At 47.6% G+C, this 5387-nt stretch overlaps 1 long non-coding RNA gene across 2 annotated transcripts; it reads left to right on the top strand.

Annotated features, from left to right (window-relative positions):
* Nucleotides 1-218: 218 nt before the first annotated feature.
* On the top strand, nucleotides 219-4974 carry LOC130145311 (uncharacterized). 2 transcript variants are annotated; one of them, XR_008820475.1, is made up of 3 exons: nucleotides 219-439; nucleotides 2145-2250; nucleotides 3186-4974. It is a non-coding gene; the product is annotated as an uncharacterized LOC130145311 (long non-coding RNA). The 2 variants fall into 2 exon arrangements; XR_008820476.1 differs by lacking the exon at nucleotides 219-439 and adding an exon at nucleotides 536-610.
* The last annotated feature ends 413 nt before the right edge of the window (nucleotides 4975-5387 follow it).

The following is a 5387-nucleotide window of genomic DNA, read 5'->3' on the forward strand; positions in this document are numbered from 1 at the left end:
GGGCCGCTGCGGTGAGGGGGGCCGGGGCCGGAGCCGGGGCCGGGGCCGGCGGCGGGGCGCTGCCGGCGGGCGCGTGGGCGGCGCGTGGGCGGGCGGTTGCGTGGGCCGCGGCGGCGGGGCGCGGACAGGTGGGCTGGCGGGGGGCGGGCGGGTGGAGCGAGCGAGCGTGTGCGAGCGCGGCGGCGGCGGCGGCGGCGGGGGCGGGCCGGACGTGGGCAGGCAGCGGCGCGAATGCCGGGCGGCGCTGGCCCCCGCGCGGCGGGAGCCCCGGCCCCGCGATAAAAAGGGAAGGGGGCCGGGAGGCGGAAGGTGCGCGCTGCGGGTCCGCTGGGGCGCCGTGCGGCGGCACCGGCAGAAACGTGCCTGGGAGGGAGGGTGCCGGAGAATGAGCGGGAGGCTGTGCCGAGCGACGAGCCTCCTCCTGCCTGCCCGCCCTCCGGTAGGAATCCCGGGCGGGCGGCGCGGCGGCGCCCGGGACGCGCGGCTCCCCTGGGCTGCGCGGCGGCGGCGGCGGCGGGCGGGAGGGCGGGAGCCGCGCTTGGTGAGGAGGAGCCGCTGCCGCCTCATCCTGCGGCACCGGCCGGCGGCGTGAGGAGCCCGGCGAGCGCAGGTGGGTGGGCAGCGCCCGCTCTCCGCAGCTCGGACCCTCGGCCCGGCGGTTTAGCGGTGGCCCCCCGCCTCCGGCACCGTCCCGGCGGGAGGCACCTCCCCTGGCGGCTCCCGTGTGGGGCTGGGGCGGGGGGCTTCACGGGGCTGCGGGGTGCGGAGCGTCAGGGGCTTGGCGGGGTGAGGGCTGGCCGGGGTGAGGCGCGTCGGGGGTGCGGTGCTTGTGGAACCGCGGCGGCGGGTGGCCGCGGACGCCGGTATCGGGGCGGCGCCCGGTGCGCACCTGAGCGGCCGCTGGCGGGTGGCGGGGCCCCCGCGGGTGCCGCCCCGGCCGGGGGTGACCGGCGGTGGCGGCGCCGTGGCAGGGCGAGAGGGTTACCTGGACGTGTGCTTCGGGGCGCCCGCAGCCTCACCGGCGCTTCGGGTTTTATTTATTAACATTTTTATTTTTTAAGAGCAACTTGTTCTTGGGAAATCGCGTTTAATTTAGGTTTCTATTCTAGTTTGAGATTTCTGGTTGTGGCTGCGGTTGCTGTTGACGTAGGGCAGCGCCGGGGCGCGGGTCCCCGGGCGGCCGTGGTCACCCGTGCGCCGGCCGCGGCGAGGGGACGCGAGTGAGTTGCTGCCCGTGAGTGACCCGGGAGCGCCGGGCCGGGCGGCGTAACGGGAGCCCGGGCGGCCGCTGTCGGGGTGGCGTGAGCAGTGCTGCGCTGGAACACGGGGGAGCGCGTGTGCACGCGAAAGCCGCTGTTCCCCCAGAGCCCGTACTCCGAAACTTCGCTATTCGGTGAAACCCCTGCTCTGAAAACCAGAACGCTTGGCTTTTTCCAGGAAGCCTTGAATCTTTTATTTTTTCCTATTTTCAGGAAAGGGTTAACGTGAGGGCTCGGGGTACTGTGTGTTTAGGTCTTACTTTGGTGTAAACGGTTCATTTGGCAGAATCTGTGGCACGTTGCTCAAAGTGCAGAAAGCCTGGAATAAATTGAGTGGTTTTCATTGTATGAAGAAGTTTCAAGATGGCTTTTAGTTCTGTAAGATCTTCTTCCAAATGCTAGCTTTTTCTGTGTGTGCATGCATTTCCTTAAAACCTACATAAATTAATGAAGCCTAGCATGGAAATCACGTTTCGGTAAAACTATGTTCATTTTTCAGCTGGAAGAACCGATCAAATTAGGGGTTTTTGTATTTACAAAGTAATTAAGTGCAGATGGTTTAGTATTGCCACTTGGAATTCACCCTGCTGTGCCAAGGTTATGATGTGTCCACTAAGCAACAAGGATAACATAAAAATCCATAAAGCCCTTATCGGTCTTCAAGAGTTTTAAATGTTCTCTTGCATTAAATTGGGTTGAGATTGTGGGTTTTTTCTTTATTCCTGAAATTTATTAAAGGGAAAATGACAAATAACTCTGAGTATCTTAACACACCTTTTACAAAGGGCTTTGGAATGGTTGTATAGAAAAAACAAGTGAGCTGAAACACTGTGGTAATAGGATTTGCAGCATAAAATATGGTTAATTTCTCTTGTATGACTACAGGTGGCAGTGTAGAAGCCAAGAACAAAAATTGGCAGAAATAATATTCTGTGTACGAGAAAATGAAGAGTGTACTCATGACTAAGCACAGGAACCTGGAAAACCACAGGTATGTGAAGTGATTCATACAACTGCCTATGGTGCTCCCAGTATTTGCTGTAATCTGATGTTCCTGGCTCCATAGGTATTTTTGGATCAATTATCACTTAATGTATTCACAGTAAGAGCCTAATCAAAATGTCATGGAAAAGTCTATATTTGATTACTAAAAGGAGCAAAAATAATTTGAAAGCAGTATGCAAGGAGAGGTGGGATTTTCCCGTTTATTTTGATGATTAAAGAATCGGCAGTAAGTTGCATGAAGGGGGTTTTTTTTTGCCCTTTAAATAAATAGATCTCATATTGATAAATCTAGCAGCAGTTATAGGCCTGAATATACTTCAAATGGAGAAACTTTAGATAAACACAAGGATTTTCTTGTCTGGATGTCTTACCAGTACTACTTTTGTGAGTACTGAAGAATCAAAAGCACGAGGAGAATTACAGAATTATGATGTCATTTCACATAACTGTCCAGCGGTGATGCATATACATTGTTAAGGGTTAAATATTGTTAAGATAAAATACAAAGTTACAACACTTTTCTCTATTTAAGAAAAGTAAAAATAAGCAGTACATAATAAGAGCTCATGATTAGCTCCCATATTTCAAAGCAAAGGGAAATACTAGATTACCTTAGTAATTAATTTTTCTCATTAATTAGCAAGGCTAGAGTGAGGCAAAGCCTTTCTTGTATGTTTACGTCGGTGTGCAGAGCCTGTAGAAATTAAACCGTGGGTCTGAATTCCAAGATTCCTGGAAAGCCTTTGAGGCTGGGACAAACTCGGAGCTCTGGAGCTTCAGGATTTTTTAGAACTGATGAGTGGGAAGTTATCCTGGTAAGAAGTGTCAAAGTGGAATTATTACTGTGTTTATGAATATATTTACTCTTGCATATGGCTGTTCTTTTTCTAGTCTAAGATGGCTTTTTGTCTAAACCTTTAGATTGCTTCTGAGAGAACGTGGTTATGCCACAAATGTCAACAGATGACCAAGTCGCCTTCTGTCAGCTGCCCTGCAGTAACTGGCCTTGGGCACACTTCTTGTTATACCCAGCTGCAATATTAGTTGCAGAAAGAATGATTTATTTCACTGTTAGAATGGGCTAAGAGCATACATCCCATCTGGTATAACTGACCAGCTGTAACTGATAAACTATTAAAATATAGTAGCTTGGATTCCAGAATCTCAAGATGCCAAATAAAATGTGTTTTTTTGATACCTGTTGTTTAAAAAAAACAACCCCCAACAACCAAACCACCAAAATCCAAACAGCCCCCCCCCCCCCCCCCCCCAACAAACAAACAAAACTATCCAGTAAACTATACTTCAGGTATAGCTTTGTGGGCACCCAAGCCCTGAAACTGTAAGCTCTTGGTAGAGAGGCTGTGTATCTGTTGGTGGTTAGTAAGACCCTGATCTCTTGAGTGGGGTTTGTGGGTGCCATCATAATGCTTTGAAAATACCATGTGCCTTGGATAGGTCTTCAGGATACTCTATCACAGCTCTTAACTTCAATTAAAAGAAATAAAGTGGATAGATCTAGATCTTCAGGGCTGTTCTAAGGGGGAGAGCTCTTCCAATTTTGCCTGTTACTTCTGAGTGAGGACCCACTCAGATGTGCCTAGGGAGAAAACAGCATAAGCGTCAATTTCTATACAGCAGCGTAGTTCTTTTATTCTTATCTTTCACTGAGCAAAACAGTTAAGTATACTTTTAAGAACTTACATTAATAGCCCTGGTAAAGTCAATTCGACTGTTTGTGTAGTACAAGTCAACATATGCTTGTGGCTTTATTGAACATTGAGTTCATTAGTTTGTGCTAACACATTAGTACAAAATTTTCATGGGGTCTTCCTTTACTTCATGTGTTGAAAATACTAAATAAAAAACCCTGCCAGCTAAGCAGTGTGATGCTCAAGAGTTCAATTTACAGATACCTCTCTGTGCTAATTGTGAAGTATTGACATAAATGAAAGAAACTACTTGTTAAAGCGCCTTTTGCAATGTATAGCAGTTATGTGTTCAGAAGGTGATTCATACCATTTGGCATTTATGATGAGTTTCCCTGCCATTACTGGAGATTACGAAGTATGTAATGTATTTGCACCACGCTGTGTTACTTTAGATTTGATGGTGGAAAGGGAAGGAGAACCATCTTCAATCAACTGAAAAATCAGGCCTGTTTTATGAATCAGTTAGTATTGAATTTTTTTACTGTATAGTAAAAGTTATCCTTTACAATAAAATGCAAATATTTAACCATCTTGCCTATAAGTACATCAGTGACAGTGTGTGTGTGGGAAACCCTCAAGACTTCTTTTGTGTTGAAAAGTTGTGTACATTATAACTAATAAAATATAGCAGACTTGGTGTAACTGAAAGTAGAATTCATAGTAAGAAATCTAAATTTGCAGTCTAAATGTGTAAGGTCCCATTTTGAATCAGCAACTCTTGAGTTATACAGAATACTGCTTTGATTTGATGCAGGATGTGTTTCTAAGTACAGCTCCCTTTAACAGTGCATCAGATGCTGCATCTCAGAAAACTGTCTCGTGCTTCTGTTTTGAACTGAAAGTTGTGGATGGTTGTGTTCTGTTGTCCTAAGAAAACTGTGTTTAAGGGCTTGCACAGTCATTTCATGCTATCATAAAGATGGCTGTAATCTGTTAGATTATAAATCATGATTGCCTGGCAGTTACTGGAAATGTCTGTTAATTATACCAGGGTTTTACAAAAGAAAAACTTTCTCACTCCATAATGGTTCTGTAGGATTGTCTTGATAATGGTTTGTGGGAACCTGGAGAATGTGCTAGGTCCATGGATTAACAATGCTGAATGGAAGGCAGAGAAAGATTTTTTTTTTGAAAAATTATTTATTTTGTGAAACATTAACAGGCACGAGCCAGTCCAATATCAAAGGCAGATTTTTAGAAAACCATTAAAATGTCTATTAGGAAGATGAGGATGGTCTGAATCGGTCTCCGGAGGAGGAGGCACCAAGTGAAGGTTTCAGATAGGCTTATTCTCAGCGCAGTCTAAAACAGAGTCTGTGTGAGGCTATTTAGCTTAGATGCTTTGGCTTATCAGTCTAGAGGTTGATATCAGATCTCCACTTAGAAAGGAGTAGCGTTTTGTTACTCCCAA

The sequence above is a fragment of the Falco biarmicus genome, chromosome 2 (genome assembly GCF_023638135.1).
Source record: "Falco biarmicus isolate bFalBia1 chromosome 2, bFalBia1.pri, whole genome shotgun sequence".
Classification (NCBI taxonomy): Eukaryota; Metazoa; Chordata; class Aves; order Falconiformes; family Falconidae; genus Falco; species Falco biarmicus.